The 16,247-nt window shown below is 54.7% G+C and overlaps 1 protein-coding gene across 10 annotated transcripts in view; it reads left to right on the plus strand.

The window, feature by feature from the left end:
• Positions 1-14,108: 14,108 nt before the first annotated feature.
• NCOR2 (nuclear receptor corepressor 2) overlaps positions 14,109-16,247 on the plus strand; it is a 255,422-nt gene continuing 253,283 nt past the window's right edge. For all 10 annotated transcript variants that reach the window (XM_054843763.1, XM_054843759.1, XM_054843769.1 and 7 more), the window contains exon 1: positions 14,109-14,465. The gene's annotated coding sequence lies outside the window, so the exon portion shown is untranslated. The remainder of the gene's footprint in view (positions 14,466-16,247) is intronic.

Raw genomic sequence — 16,247 nt, forward strand, 5'->3', positions numbered from 1 at the left:
GCTGTTCGTGCCCCCGTAATGACGGTGTTTTCCCAAAGCCCTGCCCTGGGCACGGGGGAGGCTGCGGCCGGACCCCGCACCAGGACGGATGCTGCCTCTGCCCGCAGGGTAGGTGCAGCGTGGGCACAGCATCCTTGTACCGGCAGTCCCGTGAGAACCCACCACGAGCCGGTATTTGGGGACTTATCCCCAACAGTGTTTCTTGGGAGCAAAGTTTTCTCAGCGGAAAGCTAACTGCTCCCACCGCCTTCGTCCGGAGGGCAGAGGATGGGGATGCTCAGGGATACAGGTCCCCCGGCACAGCCGGACCATCTCCGGCTGGCTGTTCCCAAACCCCGTCAGGGAGACTTTTGGGAAAAGCTTTAGGGCTATTTTTGTAGGTCATAAAACATCTCTAGAAAGGGCGTGCGCAACCGGATTTTATTCTCCCATCGGTTGGTTATAAATGAGAAAAAGCCTGGGCTGCATCTGCTTTGCATGAAATATGGGCGTTGAAATGCCAGACTCCGCAGCCGGCAACATTTCGGTTGAGGGGAGAAAGGCTGAGTGTGACCTTTCTGCTGAAACCCGTGACTCCCGCAGGCACCCAGGGCTGCGCCGAGGGCTTGAACGTCAGCCTGCGCCAGCAGAGAGCAAATATCGACCCTGCAAAAAATACCCTGGGGAAAGCAGACAGCCCGGGCAGGCGGATGCGGGAGCCTCGGCCCCGTTGGCCCTAACGAGGCGCTTCGTTAGGGGTTGGGTGGGAACCACCTGCCTCCCTCCCTCCCGCCCGCAGCTGGGACACGGATGCTCGTGTCACGGCTTATTGCTTTGCATTTGGGCAGGGTTCAGTCCGTGATCGAGTTAAAGGGAGGGACTGTAGCTGTTCCCAGAACAAGAGGTCATCTGTTTTCTTTCAGGGGATTTGGCTCCCATTTCATCATTTTGAAGAACAGTGAGGCCCTTTTATCTGCTGGGGAAGGGCTTTCGGGGAGGGGGGGCATGGTAGGCTTGTCTCTCCCTTGTGTGATAATTCCTTTTAGACCCTCTCATAAAACCTGGGATCTGCTTTATGCCTGGGGAAAGTGCCCTAACGAGGCAGAGCGGAGGCTGAGGATGCTGTGGAGCTGCTGTGACCCCGATCCGCAGGACCAGATGGGTGTGCGAGCACCGGCCACAGCCCACACCGAGCACCCCACCGCTTGCGTGATGCCGTGGAGATGACCAAATTGTCCTTTTTACCCTTATTTTCCCTGCAGAACCCGTAATAGCTCTTTTCAAGGCCACAGCACCCAGCACTAGTCTTAGCCTCCACCTCTCCAATACATTTTTGGATGAAAACGGGAGTGTCGGCGTGCTGAGGTGGGGTGGATATTTTTAAAGCAGCTGGCAGACTCCGCAGAGCAATTACACGCCAGGTTCCCAAATAGCCCTGAGCTCGGTCACTGGCCGAAAACACCGCATGGTCCGTTTGTCTGGGGCTGGCGTGGGTCGGGGAGCTTCGCAGGCAACCCTAAATGTTGGGATTGGGCACAGCTGGAGCTCGAGTGAGGCCGGAGGGACCCCTCGCCCGGCTGCCCGAGCCCTCGTGAAAGGGAATGGCTCCCAGATGTTGCACAAAGCCCACCTTTGGGAAAAAAAAAAAAATATCTCTGATCTTATCGTCGGGACTCGAGGCATTAACTTTCCCTTCTTCCCACCCTCCACGCCGACAGCAGGGTCTTGGTGCTGCTGGTGGAGCATCTTTGGATGAGGAACTTCTGTCGTGCCAGGGTAACGGTGGCTCTTTGGGCAAACGGTTCCTAGGTTTTTTAATGCTTTCCCACTGCAATTGAATGCGCTCAGCCCCATTGCGCAGGCAGCTGCTTTTACATCAAGAAAAAATGGTTAATTTTGAAGGTGTTGGATGCTCCTTTGCTGGGGATGCTCCAAGGTGTTTGAACACAGGCTCACAGGTGCCGGAGCAGCCGCTGGTGTTTAGGATGGTAATTCGCCGTCGCTGTGCCCGGGATGGAGGTCCAGGAGAGCCGCCGTGCCTGCGGAGCGGGTTTTTCCAGGGAAGTTTTGTCGGCCCTTTTCAGCAGCTCTCCAGAAGCATCGCTCAGCCTTGGGACCTGTGATGCCTGGCAGGCAGCCCGGATCCTGGCAGTGCCCAGGAGGGGGTTTTGTCCTGCACAGGAGGGTATTTCGGGAACGAGGTGTCTGCAGGGGGCTGGGGTGGGCAGGGGCACGGTGAATCCCACAGCATTCATCCCTGGCTCCGTCTTTTCTCCCTCCGGTTTGCCGCAGGAGTTGCTTTTCCCACGTGAGCAAGGGAAACGGTGATCTTGCTTTAATCATCTCTGTCCCCTGAGCAGAGGATTATCGAATCAGAGACGGCACCGCACCAACGCTCTACTCCACCTATTCCACTCTTTAATCCCTTTTTGCACCACTCGCTGCTCCTGGCCCCGGGTTTCTCCGGCTGCCCATCACCGCCCTCTCCCCGGCCAGCTGTTGCAGGCAGGCTTTTGCAGGCAGGCGGTTGCAGGCAGGAACATAACGTGGCACAGCCCTTAGAGCTCTTTTGCTTTAAAGCTTTTCAGACATCCAGGAGGGCTGAGTGTCCTGCCACCACCCCGTCCCCCCCTCGGCTCCGCTCTGCCTGCCAGGCTCTGGCTCCTGCAGTCTGCAGGAGGATTTATTGCTGGGGAAATGCAGTGCTCCTACTTATGAAAGTAGGACATTCGCTTGGCAGCTCGAGAAATAATGGGAGATAGGTTTAATTATTCCACAGAAATGCTCAGATTGTGCAGATGCCTAACTTAGGTTTAATATAATTAAGATAACTCATATCTATAAACATGTCTGGGACTGAACCTGATGGTCGAGACGTGGATCCAAGCCTGCGGTTTTCCTCCCTGATTTCAACTGGAGCTTCAAGTGTCCAACACGAGCAGGATGCGTCCGGGCTTGGCCCCGTGCCTGACCCTGCCGGGCACTGCTGGGCCCTCGGGTTTGGGTCTGTGATGCTGAGGAAGGCATTTTTCTCCCTGTTGCCAGCTGGTTTTTCATGTGGATGCTGAGGGGCAGCCGGGTCCCGCGCTGGGGCATGCTGCCAGCCTCGGCGCTGGCATCGGTTGCGCTTAATGGAATAGGATAGAAAAGAAAAAAAAAAAAACCAAAAACCCTATTGCTGGCAATATCAATGCTCTAGGGTTAAATTGAGCTGCTTTCTTCTTCTTTTGTAGAAAATCGCCCTTTCTTCCCCGGCATGCATTTGGGACCAGCCGGGCTGCCCTGCCTGGGGTAGTTTTGCAGCCTGGCTGAGCCCAAGTGCTTGTCCCGGGGCGGATGCTGGGGATCTGCTTTGCAAGGTGAGCATCTCCTTGGCACGGCAAATTCAGGAACTTGTTAGGGACTAAACAGCTGAAATACTGCCTTGTTTTTCTCCACTTCCACCTCCCTCTGGGCTCTTTCCTCCCCCAGCCTGGCTTGTTCCTCCTTCCCCTGGTGTGCGCAGCTCTTCACACCTTGAAATGCCTCCTAACACTCCTGTAATAGTTTCGCAGCCCATAATATCGAAGCTGGGATGTTACTAACGGGCACCTTCACCTGGGTGTCTGGGGAGCCGGCACTGAGAAACCCCAGGCAAAACCCAGCCCCTCGCATCCCCCCGGCACCGGCCGCTCCCAATCCCCGTCGATCCGGGACGCGACTAATCTTCTCATTTTTAACTTTGACTTGAAAATCCCATGCAGCACCAAGGTAAATGTGCGAATGACACACATCACTGCGGAGTAATTAGACCAAACGCGCGCGCGCGCACACACACACAGAGGCACAGCAGTACTGATTTCTGCATTAGCATGATAATGAATGTTCTCACTGGAAGCTTGTAATTATGTTTCCTCTTTTTTTCCCCCTCCCCCTGAAAGTATAATTAATTATGAATAGAGCCAGAGTTTGACGCTGATGCTTTTTTTTTTTTTTTTTTAAACCCCTGTTGGTTCTATTTCTGCCCTATTAAAAATTTATGAAGGAACCAGAGGTAAAGTCATTTTCCCAGACAGTTGCTCCTATAAATTCAACGGGAATAATATTAAAAATAATAATAATAGAAGGTGTCAGGAGGGGACTTGGCAGAGGGTTTTCTCCCCTCTTCTTTAGGCCATTGCCCAGGTAAGATGCTGCGTTTGCCAGTCAAAAGCCGTGGTGCATCCACGTTGTGTCAGCTCAGGGGGATCGCTGCCAGCGGACGTGGACGTGCCTGTGGGTATCACAAGGTGACAAGCAGCCCCCGGAGGTGCCACCCCTGCAGGTCCCCTCCCCAAAACCACTGCAGCCGTGCGGGGTGGAGGTTGGAACGGGGTGGAGATGTGCTCTGGGAGGAAAAAAACTTTAGTTGTTCAAAATAGAAAAAAAAATAACCCCCAAGCACTTTCAATACCTTGGGAAAGTTATTTAGGAATATGAGATGCAAAATCAAGAACTTCTAAGGAAGTGCTCTTCTTTTTCAGTCGGCTCACAGTGAGGAAGATAAAGGATGCGTTTCTTGCTGATAAAGCATCGGTGTCTGTGCAGCTGCAGCGCACCAGGACCCTCCTGGGACGCCCATCCCCGTGGTGCCTCGGCTGCACGGATGCAGGACGAACCTCAGGGCTGGGTCCCAAAGGCTGTGATGGTGTGACTGCCCGCAGCGGGGGAAGGATGCTTCCTCCCCACCTCCAGCATGCCTCATCATTTCCCGATAAACCCCGTGCTTATTCACACCATCCTTTGGGGACAGAAAGTGGGAAAATGGTTGAAACTGGCTCAGCGGTTTGGGGCGATTGGTGTAAAGATGTAACACATGGGGACAGGGACTGAGGATGAACTCTTCACAGGATCGCCATCCTTCCAGCCACCCCAAAAGAGCCCCTTCCAGTGCCGCGGGCTTTGCCCCCCCCGCCTCCCACCGCCAAAGCCCGTTTTGTTTCGCCCTCCTCCTCCGCCAGTTGCCATTCATACCACCAGCCTTCCCTTGCCGTAGGTGTGAACTGTTTTTCTTTTTAAATTGCATTTATTCTAACAAATGTCTCATGCAAACACAATTGCAGGTTTGCTAGAGGGAGATGCTATTTGCAGGCAGCCTTGCACAAAGGCAGATTTATTCTCCTTCCATTCATTTGAAGCTAAAGTAATAGCTCTAACTACATCTGACTTATAATAAGCGCGTTACTGGGAACAAACCTGTATTCTGCATGTATTTCCCTCTTTGTCAGCTCCATCTAGGCACTTTTTCTCACTCTCTCTTTTTTTTTTTTTTTTTTACAATAACAAAATCAGAGCCTTGTTGGTTGAAAGTTTATATGCCCTATTTATAGCACTCCACTGTCTCCCAGCTTTTATGTTCCAGCATAAGTAGCTCTTTACCCTCTGCTCGCAAGGAGCCTAGCGTGAGCCTGAACAGAGCCTGCACCTCCAGAATAGCTCTTTTATCCTTCCCCGCGGAGGGAAGCATGCCCTGCTTTCCATGGACTCGCCTGCCGCGGCTCCAGCCTCGTTGGAGACAAGCACCCGTTCCCGCGGGCCGGAGGACTCTGCCCTGGGAGTTTTGGTCTCTGTTTTGGTCAACGGGTCCTTGAACTTAGGGGGTTGCTTTAGGGAATGGGGGTGTTTCGCCAGGCAGAGCATCGGCACGGTTTGCTGCTCGCAGCTGTTGAGCAGCTTGCCGGTGATCGTCGGTCCCATCTTCCGGCGTGCGATGGCTGCGATCGCCAAAGTTTGACACGGAAATTTGCCGTCCACTCGATGACTTTCACTAGTAAGAAAAATGTAAGTGTTCCTCCAGGGAGCTTCAGTGGTTACTCCAGTGATTTTTGTGGTCAAGCTATACTTCAATACAGTTGGTGGGTTTGGGAGGTCTTTGTAGACAGGCGAGCCCGGGTTCGGCATCACCTGCAGCCGTGGCCGGTTCCTGGACTACCCTGTTCCTCGTCTCGGGGTGTTGTATTTGGGATGGGACTCAGGACGGGGTCTGATGCAGAGCCCGAGGGAGGGCTGCCTGCGGGCAGCAGCTCCCAGCACGGCGCTGGTGAGGGTGCTTTGAGAGCTACTCAGAGCCACGTAACCCGCAGCAGCCTTGCAACCCGCCCTGCCCTGCGTGCAGCTCCCCCGGGGGCTTCCCAAACCTCCGCGTCCCTCCCGTTACTCCTGGCCGGCGGGCTGAGGGAGCGGAGCTGGGGGGAGCTCCCATCCTGCTCGGTGCTCTCACATCGGCACGCTCGCACACACACGCTCACACTCGCACGCTCACACTCACACACACACAGAGACGCTCTTTCCCCCTCTCTCAGCAGAAGGCACAGTGTCTCCTCTGTTACCGTGTCCTTCGTGGCACGTCATCGGGGCTCGGGCAGGACTCTCCCATCTGTTCCAGGCGGAAAGATTAGGATAAAAGGGGCTATTGTGCAATTCTCCCTCCAACTAACTTTAATCCTTGTGAAGGGAAAATCTAAATGCTAAAAAAACCTGGATGAGAGTGTCCTGCTCAGATGAGATGTTTACAGAATAAACCACCATTACAAAATAAAATTGCAAAAAATAAATAAATTGCAAAATAAAAAAAAAAATTGCAAAATAAACAGTGTTTCAAGCAGTAACGCAACCGGCTCTTGCCCGGTCCAGCGCTGGAGAGCCGGGGCTGGGGGAGCACAGCTCTGCCGCAGCCCAGCTCCTCCGCGGAGTTTTGCTTGCTGAGGAATTGGCCCGGCTGTTAAATATAGCTGATGAGCTGTTCTTGAATTGCACCTAATTACGTCTCCTCTCCAGCACGCCGGCGCTTCCCGGCTCTTCGGAGCGACAAGGAGCTGGATGATTGCGGCTTGAACTCCTCAGGTGGAGCGAGACGCTCATTTGTTATCCTCCTGTTTGGCTGTCACGTACTTGGGAGGAGGGAGATGAAAAGTTGAATTCTCTGAGAAGCGAGGAAAAAAAGAAAAAAAATAAATAAATTCCTGGTGAGATTCCTTTTGAACTCTTTGCTCATTAAGATGTCAAAAGGTTGGGTGCCCTGGCAACTGCTTCTCCTGTCTAAGCAGGGCTTGAAATCGCAGCAGTCATCGTGCAGGGAATTCGCGGGCGCTTGCCCAGCTCCGTGTCCGTGGGAAGATGCACGCAGCCAGGTGCCCAACAGCTACGGGATCCCTCCCGAAAAACTTCTCTAGCTTAAGCAAATACAGCTCTCCCAGCCGGGAGCAGCCACCCCTCAGGGACCCATCCTGCATCACCTCGCCCACCGCTCCGTGTGCCTCTCCCGTGCCTTTCCAGCCACACCGAAAATCTCAGCTCAGGCCCACGTGGGTCATTCTCGTGGACTTTGCCCAGAAAAAGCCATTGCCTGAAAGACATGTGGATTTTTGTTAGAGACTGACTACCAGGCATCGGTTTGGTTTTGCTGAGTTTGGGGTTTTTTGTTTAACAGTTTGCCAAATTTCAGCCAGCCGCTTGCCAGCTGCTCCGCTCCGTCCGTCTTCCGTCCGCACGGCTTGCAAAATTTCTGCCCCGTTTTTTCTGGCTCCTCCTTGGGCTGCACATCTTGTGTCTGTTGTTAAAAGATGCTTCTCCGTCCCAGAGCAAGGCTCTCACTGGAGTTTAAGTGGGTACAAAAGAGAGAAATACGTTTTTTCCAGTCTCAAAAAATACCTAATGTTTAAAAATGAAAAATCTCCACAAACAAAATTTCCCAATTCATGCACAGAGCAGCACATCCGAAGTGGGGAAGCCTTTGTTTTGCAAGGACGGCACTGGAGCGGCAAGAAGGGGCTCCGGATCTGCTCCGACTTTCAGCCCAGCTTTTTGGGGAAGAAAACTAAATCCTGCTCTCCCTGCGGGGCCGGACGCTGGGAGCACAGGGACGCTTTGGGATCACGTGCCTGTGAGTGATCCACTTCTGCAGGACTTATTGCTCCGGGGCCGTGTCAGGTCCCCAAAAGCCATCGTGGGGAAGTGGTGAAAAGGTGCGGAGCGAGGCCATGGGCTGAAATGCTGGTGAGGGGGTACCCGAGCCCCCCGGGAAAGGGGCCCGTGTGGATGCGTCGTCACCGAAGGGCTGCGGGACGGGTGAGGCCGGGTCCCCTCCTCGCTGCCGCTGGGGAAGGCTCCTGTGCTGCTGGCTGAGCTCAGCTGAGAGAGAGACAGTGGTGTCGTTACAAATACACATCAAATCTCTTCCATGGAGGAGGAGAAGAGCCAACGCGACCAAAAATATGTAAAAGATCAACTCTCTGCTTAGAAGTGGCCTGGCTACTAGTTTCAGTCTCAGGCATTTGGCTTTGCTGTGGGAAGCCCTCATCATTTTCTACTGTTTTACTCATAGCCAAAAATATGATGAAACCAGAACTGAATGTGTTTTTTTCCGTCTTTTTACAGTAAGCATCATAAATTATTCACCCATGAGACTCAACTGAATTTCTTACTCAAAAGGAGCTTCCTTTTGTCTTCAGGGGCTCGGACCTTGGAGCCTCCCCTGGGGTGGCCCAGAGGTGACCAGCAGGTCCAGCTGCCCCAGGTCCCGTCCATGGGAACCCTGGCCTTTCCCACCCACCACAGCCCGAACACATGGCGATATCACCGCCAGCTTTGACCCGGCGTCCCCGTGGCGTCCCGGACCCAACTGTCCCCACGGTGGGAGCAAACCTCCCGAGGTGGTGTGGCTGCAGGGGCAGAGACGGGGCAGAAGCAGGTTTTGGGGCACTTCCCCACAGGCCGTGGGGACCCCCATCACGGCACCCATGCACCCCGAGCCTTAGCTCCGGGTCCTTCTAGAAATGCACGTCCTAGGACAATGTCAGTCTAATCAGTGCCCTCTTCGTTAGCAGGGACCTATAATTAGAAGCAGCAGCCAGCCATCTGCTTTTATCTCATCACATCACACGATGCCTCTTCGCTGTCCTTTATTACCGGCCATCATTTTAGATCAACATTTCCCTCCACCCCCAGCTGCGTCTTATCTCACTTTCATTATTACTAATGACCGGTGCTGGCAATACTCTGTGGCGGAGGAGCAAGAGCGGGCAGTTTTGGGACCGCTGCAGAAATGGAGCCCATGCTTGCTGCCTGCCTGCCCTTTATTGCCTCCCCTGGGGTATTTTTGGGGTTCACAGCCTTTCCAGTGGACATACCCTCTGCTTCATGCCAGGCACTGGGGCTGAGAATAAGAAAGAATTGGGGAAAACAGACCTGCTCTTAAATATTCTGAGTTTTTTCAGCTTGTAAAATGCTTTCCCAAGTTTCCCGCTGCATCCCGCTCCCAGCGAGGATGGCATCTGCCGGGACATTGAGAGGACACCCTTATTGTCCACACTAAGCGGCCAGGGGCTGCCGGGTAGCAAGACCTTGGAGGAAGGGAAGGAGAAAACCCCTTTTTTAATGTACCTTTAAACTGGGTGCCTAGACAAAAGCGTAAGACATATAAATGGATTAACAGCCATGGTTTATTAGCGCTCCTTAATTCACTTCACAGGGCTGAGGGAAAAGTTATTAGCAGATGTATGGCCAGTAATAAGCTAATTATAACCCTGTCAGATCAGAGATTTGAAGAGGTGGGTAGTTTCGTGTGTGAGATAACTATAATTGTCTGTTAAAGATTATGAATTAATATTGATTTAATAAAGCTGTGGCCATTTATTTCTGCGGTAAAGACTAGTTAGTTATTCTGTGAGCTGCCCCAGCACCATGGGAGGCGGCAACTTGTCTGTCGGAGGTGTGTGTTCGGGAGGCCCAAATGCACGCAGGACCGGTCGCTGAACATCCGTCCTGCCCGTCGGCATCCCCATCGCTGGCTTTGACGGGGACGGCTTCAGCATCTGGTTCCAAATTCATCCCGCTGCACGGTGATGGCTTAGCCCTGGGGTCACGATGCAACTTGCGGGTGCAGAGAGCATCCCCCCGCACACCTCCGGTCCCCGGGGACGGCACGGAGGGGGTCGGGCCGGTGTGCCACGCGAAGGCACAGTGAGCCAGCGTGTGCCAGGAGCCACGGGGCCACAGCGCTTTTGTTGTGGGTAGGAAGCAGAGAGTGCACCACGCTTCTGCAGAAGCAAATTAATCACCGCTCCGATCTTCTGCTCATTTTAACCATTTATCTGTCTAACGCCCGTAAAAGGCGTCTTTATTCGGCACCAAAGGAAAGCACACTGCTGCCTGGTGAGGGACGTTCGTTTTTTTTGTCTCATTGGGGGAGAAACTTTGCCGCCGCCGCATGCCATTACATACATGCCCGCCGTAGGATGCCGTGCCGGATGAGGGTACCGGAGCGCAGCCGGCTGCCCTCTGCGCAGTGGGACGTGCTCCTATGCCAGATGCCCTCGTTGTGGCCACGGTCAGGTCTGGCCAGAAAAGCACAACCTCCTTGCAACTGCAGCATGCCGGGACGCTGATGGGGGTCCCTTCCCCATGGCGGGGCTGATGCCCAGGGGTGGGATCGCCCTCGCGCTTTGGGGATTGCTTAGATCATTACCCAATTTACAGCTGCCGTCCAGGATCACTTCAGTTTTTCCCCTCTCGGCACGTAGCTGAGTGCCACCTACTTTGGGATATTCACGTCTCATCATTTGTTTCCGTAAACCGTTGCCAGCTTGACGGCAAGCACGGAAAAAGGCAGGAGCAGTCATCTCCTGCAGATGGAGCGTGGCTGTGGGGAGCCGGTGTAAGATCCCCGCACCGCCAGCCGCCTCCCCAGGCTTTTTCTTTCCTCCGCCTCCAGGCTGGCAGGCAGAAATCTTTATTTTGTGGGTTTTGGTTTGGGGTTTGTTTTTTTTTTTTTCCGAGATGGATCTGCTTCCCTAAGGTGAACTCCAGCCCTTCATACCGCCTGAGTCCCACCACATTCCGCTCATGCCTGGAGCAAGTAAAGGCAGGTCACCGGGATGGTGGGAAGGCGCTTTGGAGGGAGCCGCGTTGCATCATGCAGGGCAGGGGTGCAAACCTCCTGCTGCCCCCACCCCTCGCCAAACATGTCGTCCTCCCCCGGTCCCTCCGCAGTGCTGGGGGGGTCCAAGCTACCTTGTCCCTGTGCCGGCACCATGGGTCACACGTGGTCGTGGAGGGTAAACCCCCACTGTGGTTTTCACAGACATTGGTCCTGCTGGGCTGATGCTCCGATAAAGTCAATTACAGGATGACTTAGTTGAAAGGCTGCAGCTCGCTTTAAATGTAATTACTTTCCCCTGAAGCTTTCCATGGGAGGGTGGTTTCAAAGTGAGGGTGGCTCCTGTTTTGCATCTCGCTTCTTTTCCTGGAAAAGTTTAGGTGAACCCAAATGAGAAAATACCCCAATTTCTTGTGTTGTGCTGGGCACGGGGCAAGTTTAATGTAACGAATCTCACGAATCTGAGGCAGGACTCCAGTTTTCCACTGAGATCTGAAATCCCCGTCTTTGCTGCTGTGATGTTTCAGAGGCACGTCGCATTACCATTTTATCTGATGGAATAGCTATCAACAGCAGCTTCGAAGTGAAACGCTACGGAAAATCTGTGTAAGCTATCTGCAGCCTGGCAGCACAGATATACTTTGATTACAGCGACAGCCCGGCTCTGTCTCCTGTGTTTAATGTGTGTGTACGTGTCCGGCTGCGGCACGGCGACCCGCGCCAGCTCTCCCTCTGCTCTGTGATGCTCAAGGCAGGCTTGTAGTCTTTGCTTTTGTGAAACCATAGCTCCCAGAGCCTTGGGATGCTGCCACAGTCTCATCTGTGATTTAACCAGAACAAGAAGCTTCCAGCTTCCACGATTGCAGGGAAAAAGCTTGAAAACACAAAGCTTCGAGGCTCCGAAAGCCAGAACCCTGTTGCAAAGAGCACACCGCTGCTCTCTGCTATTTGCAAGGACATTATTTTAAAGCCGAGCTCGTTGTTCTTGAGACGGGGAAAGGATTTGCTTTCCTGGGATCAGCAATACTGTACAAACACGTCCAGCCTCTTGCGTTAAGGAGAGTCACGCGCTCCTCGTTAGGAGGAGGTGATGATCATGAAGACAGGATTTGGGCCGGAGGGGTTCACCGCTTGGTCTTGACCCACACATGAAGTCACTTAGCCCCACGACATTGGGGCAACCATTATTTTTGGTTTTTATTGGGTAATTTGGGGATTATTCTGGGTATTTTGGGATTACTGGGTGCAGTGGTTTTGTATAATGGTTTTATAAACACCATTGGGATCTGGTAGCTGCTAGTTACAGATGGCCAGGCTGCCAGAAGACAGAAATGCAAAAGGAAATCATCCCCACTATTATGAGACCAATGCCACTGTGAAAAGCCCGTATTCACACTGCGATAGCAGCCCAGTGATTCCCTTTGGGACCGTGGCCTTCTGGACCATAGGAACACAGGCAAAAAATCCATCTGTGCTCTGGGAGGATATTCAGCATTGCTGGAAAGTGTGTTCAACCCTAAGGGTTTTTTTTAAAATACATTTGATGATAATGTTGTTCTAAGGTCACTGGAATCTAAAAGCCTGGCTCCTGGCTTCTGTAAAATTAATGTCTTGAGTCTTTTTGCCGTGGTACGGGACTTGCCTTCCATTCATTAAGTGAAACGTCACAGATATATAAAAAAAAAAAAAAGAAGCTCAAGAAATGCTAACTGGCTGGAGCAGAGACACCCTGCAATGCAACACGGATAAATTCGGTCCTTTATCTTCCAAGATAATCGCATCTTCTAGAGGAAGATTTGATCTGTCGCTTTGCTGCACAAGATGCTCAGCCTGCAATGCTTACAAACAAGGACTCGAAGGGCATGGAAGGTGCTGCCCAAAATTGCTGGACACCCAGCCGCCACGGGTGCGGGATGGAAACTTTTCCTGTTTTTCCCAGCACATTGGGCTCCTTTGAGGCAATTCGACTTGCGCTCCTGATGTTTATGCTCGCGTTTACGCTCGCACCAAGGCGTGTGCCTGTGCTTACGTATCGAGTCGGGTGACTTAAGGAGACTGAGTCTGGGCCTGGGAAAGTCCCTCTGCCCCGTGGCAGCGCAGCCGTATTGGGGCAAGGAATGCCGTGAACTGTCCCGCTCCCCGGGGAAAATGCCGCTCGTGGAGATGCGGGAAAAGAGAAATAAACTGTGGGGAGGTAGAGTGGCAGGGAACCCGTGCGTGCCCAACTCTGCCCGCGTTGCGTGCTGCCTGCTGGAGTGGGGAGGGAGAAGTGGAGGTTTGAAAGACGCTCTTCCAGCTTTTGGGGTCATGCGACACCCGTGGCTGGGACGGGGGGTGGATTCGCCCGGGGAAGGGGGCACCCAGCGACAGAACAGAAACGGCGGTGGTGGAGGAGGCGTGAGCTTGCCTGTCGCCCCTGGGAGGACGGAGGAGAAGAAAAATTATGTAAAAATGTGACAACAGAAAAAGCAGAAGCTGGGCTGTGAAACTGGAAGATGGGAACAGCGTCGGAGCGACCTGGGCTGCCTCAGCGCCAGGATCCTGCGGGCATTCGCTTGTTAAACTGCTTTTTCCTGCAAAAATCGCCCGTCGGGGGAGGTTTTCAATGCGGCCGGGATGGCAGCGCGGACCCTAAGCCGGGGCTGGGAACACGCGGCGTGGGGTCTTCTCCTGGAGACCCCCCTCCCTGCAGGGAAACCCGAGGTTTCCTCCCTCTGGCAGTAGCTGGCCGGGGGCCGGAGCGCTGCCGGGCGGTAGCTGGCCAGAAACCGAGCGGCGACCGGCCCCCCCCAACACGACCCTGCCCCGGAGCGCTGGGGTCTGACAAGGCACCGGGGCGGCTTTTGCCGGGGCAGCCCGTGGCGTGGGTGGGAATCCCCGATTTTCACCAAAATGGTTATTAATGACACCCAGTGGCATTAATACACCCAGTAAAGCTGGGAACACCGACACGGCCGGTGCCACCGGTGTAACCCGTGACACCGATATAGCTGGTGGTACCAGCGCAACCAGCGGCACCGATATAACCGGTGGCACCGGTGCTGCCGGGGACGAGGATACCGCCGGTGACCCCGATGCCGGGCTCCTCTGCGGGGGGACAGCGGAGGGACCTGCCGGGGTCCGCCCGTCCCCTCCACGCCTGGGTGCTCGGCGCTGCATGCGGCGGGCGGGAGGGCGGGCGCGGCCCCTTTAAGGCGCGCGGGCGGTGCGGCCCCGCCCCGCCCGGCCGCCGGGGCGGCTGTGGGGCGGCCTGAGGGACCGCCGCCGCCTCCCGCCGCGCCGAGGCAGGGCAGGGCAGAGCGCTGCTGGGCCAGCGCTGCGGCGGAGGGGCGGCCCGGCCCGGCCCCGCGGGCGGGCGGACCCACCGACAAACCGACGGAGCGAGTGACCGACCGGCGGACGGCGAGGCTTGCGGGGGAGCAGCCCCATGGCTCTGGATTTATAAACACGGCGCAGATGGCGGGGCCGGGTCCCCGCGCAGAGCGCTGCCCCGCCGGCCGCTGAGGCGGGAGGCGAGAAGGGAGCAGCAGCAGCAGCGGCGGCGGCGGCGGCGGCGGCGATGGGGGGCGGCAGCAGCTGCCGGCGGGATTAGGTAAGGCGGAGGGGGGTCTGCCCCGGGTGTGGCGCTGCCTGGAGCGGGCCCGGGGGCTGCGGGGACCCCCCTGCTGTCAGACTGCGAGCGGCCCGAGCTCGGGGCGGGGGCCGGGCCGGGCCGTGCGGGGGGGCCGCTCCCCGCCAGGTAGGGGTGCAGGCGGCCGCCGTTACGTAAAAATGAAAATGTGCCGCGGGAGCTGCTCGTTGGGGGAGAAACTTTCTTTTTTTGTGTGTTGTATTTTCTTTTTTTCATTTTTTTTACCCTCAAGGGAAAGCGCTGCACAGGGAGCTGCGGGGTTTGGGGGTGCTCGGGGGGAGCCCCGCACTTTGCAAGCTAGCAGGGACACCCTGTCTGTGGGGTGGGGGGCACCCCAAGGGCCTCTTTTTACCTCTCTCCTTTTTTGTTTTTTTTTTTTCTTCTTTCAATTCTGCTTTATTTTTTATTCTGCTTTATTTTTCGGCTCTTGCCCCACATACGTATCTGAAGCCGGTGGTCTCATGCTGACATGAGAGCCCGGAGAAATTAATCCGCATCCAAGGCGTTGTTCAGCCCCGAGTGGGAAACCCAGCCCTGGCCGAGGGGCAGCCTGGCACCCCAGAAATGTGTCATTTGGGTGACATTTGGGGAGAGGGCTGGGGTCCTGGGCATGGCCGGCGGCGGGAAGAACTCCAGGGCTTGCTTATTTGGAGATGTGGCGTTTAGCGGCTGGCGTGTAAATATTTATGGTGGGTAAACAGGGCCGGTGTCTGCAGGCAACAAGTGTATTCTTCTCTCAACCCCAGCTGCAGTCTTTGGAGTGATTGCTTTTTTTCTGTCGATTCTTATAATTTCCTGTTCCCTCTTCTCCCTCGGCCTTTCCTCCTGCTCCCTTGCCCTGACAATGCACAAAGAGCAGGCTGCAGTGGGTGCAGGCAGCTGCCTGCCATGTGGGCTGCTGCCAAAGTCACTGAAGCAGCAAAACCTACACGGCTCTGGCCCTCCTGGGGCTTGCGCTGCCCGGGGCGAGGGGCTGTGTTGACCCAATAAACCCATCCCTCCTTCCACCGCTTTGAACCCTGTGGATGTCCCTGCCTGCGCAGCCCGGCATGCCTGCAGGCGCTTCTGCCTGGGTCTGCTCTCTGAACTTTGTGTTTTGGGTCAGCTCAAGAATTTGCCCGAGAGGACAGTGCTGCTGGAGGTGATCTGTGCAATGGCTATTTCCTAACGCCACCCTTTCAGTTCGCAGGCGCTTACGGTTTGAACTTTTTCTGCCGTCTCTCCCTCTATATTCACACGAAGCAAAGGTTGGCGCTCTGAATGCCTGAAAACGGCGGGGTTTTGCCGAATCTGGTATTTTTAATCTGACATTGGTGGATGTGATGATGTTCTGCTGGTATTCCTTGGCTGTGTGGGGTGAGAGTTTTTCCATTTAGCGTAGGGTTTTTATCAGCAAGGTTAAGTTTTAGTTTGCCGTGTGCTTTAAAGATAAAGATTTGATACTACTACTAATTCATAAAGGGAAGGAATGTGAGTTGGGACAACTGGGTATTTCCATCTCTTCTGAAAGTGGTGACAAAAGTCCTGGAGGGCTTTAGTAAAGTCATACTTAATTCTCTGAATTTAACTGCTGACTCGTTGGGTGACTTTGGGACTTAGCCGAGCCTCCCGTGTGCCTGCGGCTGCCCGGCTCCACGGAAGCCATGCCTTGGGTGGGGAATACGGTAAGCAAGGCTCGCAAAGTGTTTTGAGGCTGAGTCCCAAAATGCCATGGGAGGCAAGGGAAGTTCTGTTGTGACAATA

The sequence above is a fragment of the Grus americana genome, chromosome 16 (genome assembly GCF_028858705.1).
Source record: "Grus americana isolate bGruAme1 chromosome 16, bGruAme1.mat, whole genome shotgun sequence".
Classification (NCBI taxonomy): domain Eukaryota; kingdom Metazoa; phylum Chordata; class Aves; order Gruiformes; family Gruidae; genus Grus; species Grus americana.